This window comes from Phyllobates terribilis, unplaced genomic scaffold, assembly GCF_046119375.1.
Source record: "Phyllobates terribilis strain yellow unplaced genomic scaffold, ASM4611937v1 Scaffold_7__3_contigs__length_470593459, whole genome shotgun sequence".
NCBI classification, from domain to species: domain Eukaryota; kingdom Metazoa; phylum Chordata; class Amphibia; order Anura; family Dendrobatidae; genus Phyllobates; species Phyllobates terribilis.
In genome coordinates, this window is record NW_027362767.1 from 233,785,360 (window position 1) to 233,801,040 (window position 15,681).

Below are 15,681 nucleotides of genomic sequence, written 5' to 3' on the forward strand. Positions count from 1 at the left end.
ATGGAGCGGATTGACTCCTGGCTAAAATTGTTATCTCGATACTCTTCCAAGTGCACAAGATTCAGAAGTCCAAATTTTTTATTTTTCTCAACCTCATCCCCCTTTTACAGCTCAAGTCACTTCCACTCTCATTTCCTGTGCAGATTCCATCTGGTATTGGAACTTCCCGGAAACTTCCAGGGAGAACCTGCTTTCAATGAGGCTCTAAGAGACTTTTGTGGTTCCAGGATATTTGCCAACTCTTGTGGGAATCCCGAAAGTCTGAGAGTTGGCAAGAATGGCTATTCCTGGTGCACACCATGAGAGCGAGGTGCATGAGGAAGGGATTCTTAAAGTATACCAGTGTATTTTAATTTTGACAATTGTATTTTTTTCATATTTCAATATGTATTAAAAAATCTAAATTTAACTTCTACTTACTTTCGTTTCAGGAAGAGTTTTCAGCAGGTTCCTTATCATCAGAGGCAGGATTACCATGACTGAAACACCTATAAACACAGCTGATAACACAGGAACTACCAATCACAATCGGTGTCACAGCTCACCTCCTCCGCCTCCCTTCACAATAACGTTTGCACACGCGCATTAGATGCTTTAATACAAAAGATAGGGTTAGAGTCTGCTCATTGTGGCTAATGTACATGTGCATTTCCTGAAAGGACAGGAAATGGTGGAAAAAAAAAAGCGGTAATTCGATTTTTTTAGGTTAAAAATGACCTGGCAGCATGATTCTCCGGGTTTACGGATTATTTTTATTATTTGATATTGGTTTTTGCCTTTTTGTTTTGCAGACAGAAAAGTCCTAATGAACAAAAACAATTGCTTTTCCCATATTTATGTTAGTTAATCAAGTGTGCTCAGTAAAAAAAAAAAAAAAAAAACAACATTTGCTGCCAATTTCCCCACTGAAAGTCCAGAGACGATATTACAAAATCCATGCAAGTGAAATTAGCTGTGGATAATAGGTCCCCTCCCTGCTATCTGCCTCAGAGGGAACTTCTTAACCAAACATTAAGTCTTGATGGACAAAAGCAAACACAAAGTGTAAAATTAAGAAATGTGTTTTTAAATAAATATTGTCATTATGATTATCCTTAGGTGGTCCAGGTTTTGTGATCTATACTATTAAAGATCCTCATTTAATGTCTAAAATAATATAATAACTATATAGCTTCTAAATGATCAGGATATTTGAGGCCTTAAAGGGATATTAATTCATCGATAAACTTCACATAAATCAATAGTCCAAGCAAAAATAAGAAGCTTTATAATATATCTTATTAGAGAAATATGATTCTTTCTCCACATATGAGCCACTTCTCCTCCATCTGCCTTTAGATCTCGCTCAAAAATTCAGCTGAAATCCATCTTATCAAAACAACAAGGACTGACAGGTCTCTGAGTGATCATATAATAAAGTTGTTTGTTGAAATCTATGGAGATGAGAAGAGCAGATTGAAAAGCACAGAAAGACACAAAAGCATACAGACCCCTGTTAAAGCTTTCTAGTAAGTGTTTATCGCACCCTAGTGCTGGATTCACAGCTACCTGCTCAGTGCTACTGAAAAATATCCTCCATGCTCCATGCACAATCCATCATGTCTTTTTGTATTTGGACACCTCAAACCAGCCAGTCTTCACCCACTAGCTCAGGGACAGAGAGACTACAGAGGGAATACTAGTGAAAAATACAGGTTACGGTCATATATTGGTTAGAAATAGTGTTATTCCTCATGTACACACACATGACAAGTTGAAAAGTCAACAAAAACTAAAGATACATTTTAAGCCAAAGTTAATCTTTGCTAAAAAAAAATTACTAACATGATAAGAGCATATCCGTCAATCAGGATCTAAGTCAGGACACAAGCAAAGCCCCATTCATATACTGATTTTAGTATGCGGTCAAATTAGCATATATCCAAATTTATAAAAGCTTTTATTTTTTAAAATCTCACCTTTTATTGATTAATTTCTTAATAAATCATTATAGCTCTGTTTTTCTGAAATACATTTAGAAGATGATAAGCTGAGTACCTGTAGCTGCCACTAGGGGGAGCTAAGGAGCTTCTTGTATACTGTTTATACATTTAAATAAAAAATAAAACAGTCTGCAGTCAGCTCTTCAGCTCCCCCTAGTGGTGGCTTCATTATTATTTTTTTTGTAAATCTACTGCTTGGGGTTTTAGAGCTCTTTATCAAGAAAGCAAAGCTTCAACCACTAGAAGGAATTGTTAAAAATTTAATTTGCGGCAGTGTTAAAAACAAGAATTTCACTAAATACTATAATTATTTCTTTGGTGGTTGAGCGTTTTTTTAATAAAACATACAGTATATTTAAGTGATTTTTAGGAAAAAAATATTTGCTGTGTAGGTTTATAAATCCTTTTTATTCGTTACTCATTTCACAGAACCTCTTCAACACAATATCCAATTCCAGAGAAAAACATTATTGGTATTTTTTATATTTATATCCAGCAAATGTAAAATTGAGAAGGAATTGTTTTGAAATTGTTTTAATTGATGGCATCTACCAATCTTCACCTAAATCAGATGTTGGATACTCCCAAATCAAAGGGTATTTCTCAAGTTCTGTCTTTAGGAATGCACTGCTTCCCTGCTTGTAACCACCCAGCTACCCTGTTTGTATCCACTTGCCTGCCTCCCAGATTCCCGCTTTACACCACTTCCCTACCTTACAGTTTCCTGCTTTCCTCCGCTTCCCTGCCTCCCACTTTCCTGCTTTCCTCTGCTTCTCTGCCTCCCAACTTCCTGCCTCCAAGCTTCCTGCTTTCCACCACTTCCCTGCATCTCAGTTTCCTGCTTTCCTCAGCTTGCCTGCCTCCAAACTTTCTGCTTTCCACAACTTCCCTGCCCCCTGTTACCTGATTTCCACCACTTCCGTATCCCCGTTACCTGCTTTCCACCACTTACCTCCCCGTTACCTGCTTTCTACCACTTCCCTGTCTCCCCATTAACTGCTTTCCACCACTTCCCTGTCTCCCCATTACCTGCTTTCCACCACTTCCCTGCCTTCCAGATTCCTGCTTTCCTCCGCTTCCCTACGTCCCGCTTTCCTGCTTTCCTCTGCTTCTCTGCCTCCCAACTTCCTGCCTCCAAGCTTCCTGCTTTCCACCACTTCCCTGCATCTCAGTTTCCTGCTTTCCTCAGCTTGCCTGCCTCCAAACTTTCTGCTTTCCACAACTTCCCTGCCCCCTGTTACCTGATTTCCACCACTTCCGTATCCCCGTTACCTGCTTTCCACCACTTACCTCCCCGTTACCTGCTTTCTACCACTTCCCTGTCTCCCCATTAACTGCTTTCCACCACTTCCCTGTCTCCCCATTACCTGCTTTCCACCACTTCCCTGCCTTCCAGATTCCTGCTTTCCTCCGCTTCCCTACGTCCCGCTTTCCTGCTTTCCCCTGCTTCTCTGCCTCCCAACTTCCTGCCTCCAAGCTTCCTGCTTTAAACCACTTCCCTGCATCTCAGTTTCCTGCTTTCCTCAGCTTGCCTGCCTCCAAACTTTCTGCTTTTCACCACTTCCCTGTCTCCCAGTTTCCTGCTTTCCTCAGCTTGCCTTCCTACAAAATGTCTGCTTTCTACCACTTCCCTGCCTCCTCATTACCTGCTTTCGACCACTTCCCTGTCTCCCAGTTTCCTGCTTTCCTAAGCCTGCCTGCCTCCAAGCTTTCTGCTTTCCACCTCTTCCCTGCCTCCCAGTTTCCTGCTTTCCACTACTTCCCTGACTCCATTTTCTGCTTTCATCAGCTTCCCTGCCTCCAAGTTTCCTGCTTTCCACCACTTCCCTGCCTCTCAGTTTCCTGCTTTCCTCTGCTTCCCTGATTTCCAGTTTTCACCACTTCCCTGTCTCCTAGTTTCCTGGCTTCACCACTTCCCTGCCTCCAAGCTTTGTGCTTTCCACCACTTCCCTGCATCCCAGTTTCCTGCCTTCCTCTGCTTCCCTGCCTTCCAGCTTCCCAGTTTTCACCACTTCCCTGCTTTCTAGTTTCCTGCCTTCACCACTTCCCTGCCTCCTGGCTTCCTGCTTGCTGTGGGGTGGTGCGTTTCTGATGATACACAGTTCCTAGGCCTTGGAAGCCTAGGTAATAAGTAGTACACAATAGAACTAAAAATTCCTCTATTCTTAAGAACAGAAGGGATTTTTAAAGAGAAATAAATTGCAAAGTTGAAGTTTTTTTAAAAAACTTTTTGCAATTGTTCTAATTTAATAAGATGAGACAACCTCTTTAAATTGGTAAACCCAGCAGGGACTGATAGCGTTGTGCAGACCTGCCTCCGAACTAAATTCTTGTGATCGCAAAAATGACTTGTAGAGAATTTTTGGAGTAGAAAATCAATGTTTTCTGAGTAGTTTGGCACTTTTTAAAAGAAAGGCATCTTGGGCAACACCCCCCACCTCATCTTAAAGGGATTGTCCACCATTACAGACAATCCATTTTTAATTACGTGCATGTGATTGGGCTTTATTAACATTTTTTCACCATTTACCTGTGTTGCACTATTGCCGACTGCACTGTGGCGATCTAGCAGGGAGTTTGTACTTCTCTTATCTGTCTTCTTCTGAGCTCCTCTCAGCTGATTTATGACCACAGACCACATCAAAGATGAATGTGGCGGGAAACGAAGAACCTATAAAAGCCAAACGGTGCAAAATTTTCAATGTAACCCAATTGCAAAAATGATTTTTAGCCTCAAATACATGCATTTAATAATAAAAAAAAAGAATTCTCCCAAAGGTGGACAACCCCTTAAAGGGTGTTTCTAAGGACAATTGATGGGCGTTCAACCCATAGATTGAGGAAGAAGAAGGGGCAGAAGCTTTCAATGGAGCGTCCAAACTTCTATTGATACTTTTACTTGCACTAAGCTGATGTGGATCAAAAAAATCCCTTTAACATTTACTAAAAATGCTTATGAAGAGGACTTTTTCAAGCCAATCTCACTAATTTGACCTAGTTCTTATCATACATGGACCTTATCGTACAGCACTGGGAAATAAATTCAAGCTCTCCATCCAAATTATTGAAACCCTGCAGGTCATCTCATTTGTACAGGATGAGAATATTTAGCTAATGCGCATTCATTATTAATGGAAATCCAGCAAGGTATTAGGGTATGGCGGAATTGGGGGGAAACGTTACTATTTCGGGACGTCATTTGTCCTGCTTAGTTGCGTATTTTTGCTGAATTAGTGTAAAAATTAGATTAAATTAATCATCATAAACCAGAAAAGATATAATGGTTACTTACCGGGTGCAAAAGAAGATTTCTCTTATAAATAATTTAGTATATGCGACTTGGGTAGTAAGATGAGATTAATGAGAAGAAGGGAGAGGTTTATATTTGATCAGGCAAGAAGAATTTCAATAATCCTGCTCAGTCTGTAACGTATGATCAGAATGTGTCCCCTCATAAACCTTGTAGAAAAAATCAACTCAAATTATCAGCATCGTTCGCTTGAAAAAGAAATGACCTGCGCCTGCAATACCAGACACAACCTGTGGACAAAAGGGGCACTGTTTCTGGAAAAATCAGACCCTTTTTTTGTTTTAATGCTGAACAACCCCACAACCTGGGTCCAATCAGTCCTAATTCTGGCATGTTGGGACGGGAAGGTCTGACGTTGCCATATGGTCCATATGGTGGTTTGATTCATACGGTAGAACAAGACGAATGACGTCAAAGTAGATAAAAAAAAGTCTCACACAAGAAGACATGACGTCCAACGCTGGAGACCCCCGATCTTCACAAAAAGCATAGTAAAGAAAAGAAATGAAGAACTTTACTTCCTTAAATTATTTATTTGAGGTTGTTTCATTTTCTTCTTCCTCCATTTTTATACACTTCTTATTCTAGTTCTTCACGTTCTTTCAGATTTCTTCCTCCTTATTTGCCCTTTGTTTCTTTCTTCCCCACTAGTTTTTTTTTTTCATTTATTTTTTTCTTCTCGCTACTTCCTTTTTACTGATGCTTTAATCACCCTGACCGACTATGCTTTCTTTTTCTTCATTTTTCTTTATCATTTTTTCTTCTGTTCTTTATCATTCTGTCTTTTTTTTACTTCTGTCTCTTTCTTTTTATCTGTATTTCTTTCTCTCTCCTATCTGTCCTCTTTCTTTTTCCTTTCTTTCTCACTTTCTTTCTTTATTTTTTCTTTATTTTCTTTCTTTATATTTTTTAGTTCTTTCTTTCACTTTTTCTTTCTTTCTTTCTTTCTCTTTTTACTCTTTCGTCCTTCCTTTCTCTTTCTTTTTTCCTTAATTTCTTTATATTTATTTCTTTTTTCTTCCTTCCTTCCCTTCTTTCCTCTATCTTTCTATGTTTTCTTTCTTTTTTTCTGTCCTTCATTCCTTCTTCTTTCTTCCTTCCTTTCTTTGTAATTCTTTCTTTATTCCTTTCCTTCTTTCTTTCCTTCCTATTTTTTTCTTCCTTCTTTTCTTTGCATTTCTTTCTTTCTTTTTTCTTCCTTTCTTTCTATATTTCTTTCCATTTTAAACTGCACATAGTTTTCACTTACAGAGAGTCCACATTTATTACAGGACCCCAGACATAATGTCACTTGGACGCCATGTTTTTGATTCAATAAGGAAAGATGAAAGAAGAAAACTGCACCAGTACAATAAGTTAGAGCATTATCTTCTGTGGCAGTCACTGTGATAATACTGATCTGCATGTTACAAATGATATTACAGTGAATATCCTAAATAATATAACTATAGAGTATCCAAATATTACTGCCATGGGATGACAATAGAGCAGGTTCATACAGTGTCCTGTGTTTCCCCATACTGTTCTCACATGGCGATACCATGCAACGTGTCACTGTATTGTAGCGTTTTCTAGGACAATTCATGGGGTCATTACTTTTTACATCGTATAGTATTGTGATTGTGAGAACTGTATGGGGTAATATAGGACATAGTATGATCCTACTCTGTTGTCATTGTATGGCGGTAATATGAGGATACTCTATGGTAATACTATGCAGCCAATCACTGTATTATTATTTGTCTTCTGCTATCAGTGACTTCGATATGATGGTAATTTAGAATAACTGTGCGATTTTCTTTTTTTTTCTTATCTTATTAAGTTAGTAGACATTGGGGTCCAAGTAATGCTTTATCCGGGGTCCTATGGCAAATATTTATCTGTCTCTAAGTGGAAATGTATCTGCATTTTTGACTATGTGTGGTTTAATATATTTGTAGAGAGAAAATGAGAGAGAGAAAGAAAGAGGGAAAACAGAGAGAACATAGGACATTTTTTTTCAAGATAGCTAGATATAAGATACAACATTGTAGGTAGAAATTATATGTATAGGTGGATAGATAATAGATAGATGATAGATAGATGATAGATAGATGATAGATAGATAATAGATAGATGATAGATAATAGATAGATGATAGATAGATGATAGATAGATGATAGATAGATGATAGATGATAGATAGATGATAGATAGATAGATGATAGATAGATGATAGATGATAGATAATAGATAGATAATAGATAATAGATAGATAGATAGATGATAGATAGATGATAAATAGATAGATAATAGATAGATGATAGATAGATAGATGATAGATAGATAGATGATAGATAATAGATATATGATAGATAATAGATAGATAATAGATAGATAACAGATGATAGAGAGATAGATAATAGATGATAGATAATAGATAGATAGATAGATAGATAGATAGATAGATAGATAGATAGAATTGCTGGTAGATTGCATTAGGTAACAAGGGAGATGTGTATGATGAGTGATTACAGACATGCTCGTCTTCTGTTTCCACCCCTGGGAATGATTAATAATTCTTATTATTATCCAAAAAAGAAACTCAGATGAAATTTGCCAACTAGTAAAAGAAATCCTTTGACTGACTGTTCGCCCGGATCAGCCACATTATTGTCAGCTGCTCTGTCCTCATATAACACAATTTGTAGCCCAGACCATGTAATGGCCGCAGACCATCTCTCCTACTTGTAGCAGTTATTATCCTCGGAGTACGCGGGTCTCTGTGATGTTTCCAGTATGAGGAGCCCCCCTCCACTATTTTAATCTTTGCTGATATTATATAAAATGAAAACATCCAGAGCTCCAGAGGCTGCAGCTTTTCTCTTTTTATGGCTAAAGCGAAGCCTTCCAACAATCTATGAACATAGCGCCCCCTGCCGGCACTACACTGAAAGGGACCAGTCTTCATAGAGCATTTCAGGGAAGAGCAAAACCTAACAATTATATTATTGTGTTATAATAATAGGTCTTGTTATATCTTGTTGTTATTATAATAAAACAAGTAAAGTAATCAAATATAACATTTATTTCGATATACAAACATAGTCTTTTGATTTACTGTACAGGAATAATTGATGTCCTATTTGTTACATTTTATGTATATTTAATTATTATATTAATATTACAAAATAAGTAAAATGATCTACAATACCACTTCATTTCTTTGTACATATATGTAATTTATTCATTTGCTATAAAAGAATAATAAAATAATAATGAATTGCCTAGTTTTTACATTGTATTGTATAATTATTAACAGATTATTATTATTATTATTTCTCTTGATATAGATTATAACATAATAAATAAGAAATGTTTTTTTTCTGGGAGAGAGGAGTTATTTTTACAATATGTAATGTATCAGATAACAATCCTTAAAGGGGTATTCCCATCTCCAAGATCCTATCCCAATATATAGTAAATGTAATAATAATCATAATATTAACAAATACCTCCAATTAGAAATGTAGTATAGTTCTTCTGATTGGCTATGTTGCTTATCCCATATGCAGGGCATTGCAGTAGCTTAGGTATCCATGGTTACGACCACTAACAGCTAACTAACTGTCACTATATAAGTAGTAACCATGGATACCTAAGCTACCGCAATGCCCTGCACATGGGGTAAGCTGCACAGCTAATCAGAAGAACTATACTACATTTCTAATTGGAGTTGTTAATATTATTATTACATCTACTACATATCGGGATAGGATCTTGGTGATGGGATTCCCATAATTAAATTTAAGTAAGTACCATAATAAAATCTGCAGCAAATAATGAAGCAAACTAGGCCAACCTCTGTGGGACTAAGTCTTGGTAACCCTCTTCCCCACATATTTGCTAGCATAACAGCTCTTCTGTAAAGGGGAGTTGGTACCAACCAGGGCTGAGTCCTCTCTTTCCAAGATCTCTGGGTCATAAGGTGGTCCCAGTGAATAATCAGGTCCCCACCTACCAGTGCCATCTTCTTATCTGACAGATGAGCCATTGGGTGACTGTTACCTCTGTACTCCGGGTAACTAAGCTCCTGCCGGCGCAGTAGGCTCCATGGCAGCCATTGCTTAGTTCCATGGCTTTAACATATGGACACTTGAACTCATACAACTGAGAACAAAGATCCAGCGTTCTACTAATAACTTTTCGGTCGTTTTGTGCCTACAGCTCCTGTGCTGACGTATATGTCTCCATGGTTACAGACTACAAACAAACTCTGTGTAGTCTGATCTTTTAGTCATACTTCCTTTCATCCATCCATCCATTCATCCATCTACAACATCTGGTAGAATAGTAAGAATTAGGGGACAGATGGAAGAAAGTAGAAGTGCATAACCCGACTACACAGAGGTTATTTGTAGTCTGTTACCATGGAGACACATAGACATTTTTCTATCATTTTTCTTTGGTAAAGTGGCCTTCTTTTTTTATACATTAGAGCAATAATACATTTATGTGACACATAAACCTAGACATCTGGAAGGGATGGAGGCTGACTAGGTGGATAGTTTATAAACTTTCAGCATAGAAAGATAAGGGAGAAGTAAGAATTTAGGGACTATGTCTCCAAAATAGGGACACTTAGTCACCCAATCAGCTCTACTGGCATATTTACTGACCTGCTGGGTCACTCTGAGCACCTGCTCTAGTTTTTACACAAGTCCTATATGAGACCAGGTAGATCACTGACACAGCGACAGGTGACATGTAAATTGTGCGCAAGCATCCAGTACATTTATTTACAAGTAATCAGACGAGATTCCGCGGAGACGCGAAGGGTTAATACGTCTGTATATCCAAAATAGATTCCGAGTCGGCAAGTCGGGTTTTGATGTGAGGCCAGCGGCTCTGACGAAAGGTTCTCAGCTTTGCCAAGAAATGCAATATTTCTTGATTTAAAAGAGGAGTGACAGTGAACACCTCAGCGAGGAGAAGCTGGGCCGGGAAGACACAGAGACGTGCCGCCTTTGAAGTCAGAAGGAAAAGCCTCATCTTATAGCTCCTGTACTGACACGAATCTGGATTTCTAACCTGGAAAATATGTAAATTATAAGAGAAAGAGAATTTACAAAATATTGTGTCTATACTTCAATTCATATCCATTGACTTGTATATTATATATTCTACACATACTGGATGAAAATCTCATATCTATCTATTATCTATCTATTATCTATCATATATCTATTATCTATCTATCATCTATCTATCATCTATCTATCATATATCTATTATCTATCATCTATTATCTATTATCTATCATCTATCTATCATCTATCTATCTATTATCTATCATCTATCTATTATCTGTCTATTATCTATCATATATCTATTATCTATCTATTATCTATCATCTATCTGTTATCTATTATCTACCTATTATCTGTCTATCTGTTATCTATCTATATATAAAGTAGGGTATATGACGCACCCCCGGGGCAATGGGGTGCTCGGCAGCCGGGCCTATGGATGCTGGTGGGGGGGATATGTCACAGTGGCTGGCCCGGTCCGTGGCCCAGGACCGTCAACCAAAAAGGGGGATTTGTAACTTGGATAGGAAAAATAGAATAAATAGTTCTTGACGCCACCTGTGGTACCTGGTAAGGATTACCAGCGCTGCTGCAGACCTCCGGGGGTGATGGGATGGCAGCTGAGGTGTTTCTGCTCCCCACAGGTGGAGTGGGCCCCTGGGGCAGTGTGGAGTTTGATGGTGGTGATGCTGGGACTTGTAGTGGAGGCGGATGGCGCAGCAGGAGTAACTGACAAAGACAGGGGATTCGCTTCAATACCTTTACTGCTGCGGATGTCAGGTACGGTCCAGGGTACTCAGTAGGATGGGTGCACTGTTTGTATGTAAGGAGGGCCTCTTGTGGAGAAGTCCGTCCATGCACCCTGGGTCCTGTGGTACCAGTACGCAGCAGGGTGCCACATATACAGATAGGGACTGTGGGGATGATATATAGGCACTGTAGTAACGATGGGTGGGGCACATCCAGGGAGGGGGTTAAGAAAGTCTATGGCATATTATAGTTCTCTTTCTCACAGCCTATGTCATGCACACACATAGTGAGCTGCTCTCTCCCCCGTGCTCACATACTGCACTGCTCTCTCCTCCACGCTCACATACCGCACTGCTCTCTCCCCCGCGCTCACATACCGCACTGCTCTCTCCCTCACGCTCACATACTGCACTGCCCTCTCCTCCACGCTCACATACTGCACTGCTCTCTCCCCCGCGCTCACATACTGGGCTGCTCTCTCCCCCGCTCTCACATACTGGGCTGCTCTCTCCCCCGCTCTCACATACTGGGCTGCTCTCTCCTCCACGCTCACATACTGGGCTGCTCTCTCCTCCACGCTCACATACTGGGCTGCTATCTCCCCCACGCTCACATACTGCGCTGCTCTCTCTCTCTTGCTCACATATTTGGCTGCTCTCTTCCCCGCGCTAACATACTGCAGTGCTCTCTATCTCGCTCTCACATACTGGGCTGCTCTCTCCTCCACTCTCACATACTGGGCTGCTCTCTCCTCCACTCTCACATACTGCGCTATTCTCTTCCCCACACTCACATACTGTGCTGCTCTCTCCCCCGGGCTCACATACTGAGCTGCTCTCTCCCCCGGGCTCACATACTGTGCTGTTATCTCCCCCACGCTCATATACTGTGCTGCTCTCTCCCCCACGCTCATATACTGTGCTGCTCTCTTCCCCACGCTTTCTTCTTCCCCCAACAGGATATATGTTTTTTCTTCCTCTTTCATAGAGCGAAAATCTGGGAAGAGAGAGAGTGTCCTAAAGTGGGAATGCTGGACTGCTGAGTATTTGGTGCAGTGTAGCAGGAAGTGAGTCTCATCCTACAGGGTCTCCAGGTTACAGTATGGCACAGTCTGTCTTCCCCAGCAGGCCCGGTGTCAGCACCGGCGCACCCGGGCAAGTGCTGGGGCCCTGGATTGCCCACTCGCTGTCGGGGCCCGGGCCGCTTCCCCGACATATGTGCAGCCAGGACTGCCGGCACTGATTGATTGCCGGCACTTCACCAGACATGGCAGTGCACTGTGCGGCTGTTTCTGGTAGTAATGATACGGCCGCGTCATTGCTAGCAGACACAGCCGCACAGCGCACTGCGTGCCGCCATGTCTGAAGTGCCGGCAATCAAACACCGCCAGAGGTCCTGCACAGATGCGGGGGCAGCAACCCGGGCCCCGATGGCGATTGGCCCCTCCTGATGGTCCAGTGCCCCATGTCTGTGACAGGCCGGTGGCCCTGCACAGATGAAGGGTAGCAGCCCGGGCCCCGTCAGCGAGTAGACCCCTCTAATGGTCCAGGGCCCCATGTCTGTGACACGCCGGCGGCTCTGCACAGCCACATGGCAGAGGAGCTGGACTGGAGACAGGACCGGGGGCAGGTGAGCGAGCTTCCCCAATTCCCATATTAAAAGTATTTCTAATGTGTGTGTGTCTGTGCATGTCAGTATGTATGACTGTGTATATATATATATATATATATATATATATATATATATATATATATATATATATATATTATATACAGTATATATATATTGTAAGGCAGCGCTACTTATTATCCTGGGGGATACTCGCTTCGCTGCGTCAATCAACTCACATATGATCAGCTTTCCGTTTTCCAACAATGCTCAGCAGTTTATTACATATCATAAACAGCTTATTTCCGGGTCCAACTCCGTGACCCGCCGACACACTGATAAAGTCCACGAGCCCAAATGGCAGACCGGCCCACTTGGCTCTAATTACAGCCTTCCGCAAGGTAATACTAACACAATGTCCAGGTAAGTGTCCATAACATAAGAGTATTACCTGCGCCGGCTTCAGCTGTAACAGTCCTGTTCATACACCACCACTGTGGCTCTACGGCTTACCACACGTGGTCTCCAGCCGTCACTCCCTTTAAGGTTCACTGGCGTATTACACATCTCATACCCAGGCTTCACCTTCCAGGACGCTTGTGTGGCACTCCGAGGCTTACTGGCATCCCCCACACTCTCACACAGGGATCCAGGCTTCACCTCCACCGGAGTCCACCAGGCCACTCCAGGCCTCACACGAGCGGTGTTCCCCCACACACACACACAGGGAACAGCCTCGTGCCTCTCACACGGTGCCCACACAGGAGCTCCCAACACACAGGAACTCCTACACACCGGAACACATCTGTCACAAATCACACAGGGTTTATATATACTGCAGCACACACACACATACACTCACAGATAGGACCTTAACTGTGTAAACTTGTCAGACTTCCCCTGCTCCCAGCGGCTCCCCCGCTCCCAGAGGTCAGTCGTAACCATGTGAGGTCTCCCCCGCTCCCAGCGGTCAGTCGATACCCTGTCAAGTCTCCCCCGTTCCCAGCGGTCAATACAACAGTGTGACTCCACATAGTTCCGTCCTCTATTGCGTCGATTGTATGGGCCACTCAACCCTGAGTCACTGGAGGTCTCACTACCTCCAAACCTACTCCCAGGACATCTTGAAAGGTCCCTAACCTCAGCTGTTCTGATATTTAGGGAGCCCTTTCTCGGTCTGGTCTCACACTTTCTAGACGGCTGCCATCTTCTGCAGTCTAGCGAGATTCAACTTTTCCACCTCTCGCAGGTAGGTCACTCGGTACTCCACCAGCATGCTCATATCTGCAAGACTTTCTTGCGTTCCTACAGCGTAGAACGACACCATGCCGTCTTCATCCGGCATCCAGTCCCGACGATCACGTGGACTGCTTACTTTTACCACACCAGACTTCTTCACCATCATCTGCATGGCTCGGCCATTTCTCCCAATGAGCTCTCTCACCAGAACACGAGGCACCCGGATGACCTCTTCTCGCAGACTGTGAGCCTTTCTCATCAGCTCCAGTTGTCTAGCGGCTTGCTCCGTCTTCAACCGGAGAAACCGCTTCGTGCGAATACATCGCCGATGTATGTCACTTAGGATCGCCACCTTCTTCACTGTGACTTCAGTCGTGGACAGGACCACCAGCTGTCTAGCCTCTGAGGTCAAGTACACCTTACAGGCTCCCACGGCCTTCTTAAACTCCTCATGCCCAAACTCACGGGTGCATTCTTCCCTCAAGTCCTCGGGTACATCTACGAGGCACTTGTACCGAGATGTTTCGGTCTCACCAGTGGTTCCCAGACGATCAACCAGCTCAGGTTTCAGGGACAACTGACTTCCAGCTTCTTCACCCTGGATGCTTCCCCTGAGCTGACTCACAGCTACAACTTCACAACTTTTCGTCTTGACCACCTCCACTTCACCTTTATCTTCCAACACCATACTCTTAGCTCTCCTCAGGTTCACCTTCTCATGGTCTAAGGGAGTAAGTGCAACTTGTTTGCCTTTTCCCTTCTCCAAGGAGTCCTCGTTCACCACGTGACACTTTGCTAGGCGACCTTTGAGCTCTAAAACTTCTCCTTCCAGCTCAGTTACTCGCCTCTCAGCAGTCCATCTCTGAAGCTCTTCCTGCTTCAACTACTCTTCAAGCAGCAGAGCTCTCTCAGACCTCTCCGTCTTCAATGCGCCCACTCGGCTCTCAAAAGCCAGTCTCTCACGCTTCTCTTGCGTCCACTGGGCTTGTAGCAACTCCTTGAGCTGCTTGATCTCGGCTCCGACATCCACCGAATCCTCTGAGCCCACATCACTCGAGGAGGTCTCTGCTTCATACCTCCCATCACCAGCGGTCAACTCCTGGCCCTGGTCTGTGGCTTTTCCGATGGACTCCTCCATCTTCTCTCGCTCAGCTTCCATCTTGCTGACTATTTCCTTAAGGTACGTCTCCGCCTTCTGGAGAGTATCACAGGACATCTGTAGCTCCTTCACCTGAGCTTCCAGATCTAGGGTCTTTCCCCGGAGATCATCATTCTCCTCACGAATATCTTGCAGAGTGGTCTCAACCACTTGGCGCACTTGCTCTGCACCCGCCTTATCCTCTTCTAATTTTTTCTTCACCTTGAGGAGATCCTCATAATCTCTCTTACTCTGTTGAAGTTCCCTACTGCGTTCACCACACTCCTTCTTGGAGTCAGACAGTTCCCGGTTGAACTGTTCGCGCAGTCGTACCAGACCTGGATCTCTTCCAGAACCTCCATCCTGCCGCGCCTCCTTCTCAAGCTTTAACTTCAAAACCTCCTCCTTGATTTTGCGGCGGTCCTCCTTAATTGCGTGGAACATCTCCTTCCACTGGACAACTTCCTCGTTGCTTCCCTTTAGATCTCGCTGTAAGTTCTTCACAACCTGGTATACCCTCTGCCGTTCAGACTCCAGGCTCCGCTGGTCTGAGGACACGTTCTCCAGGTCCGTCACCTCCTCTTCT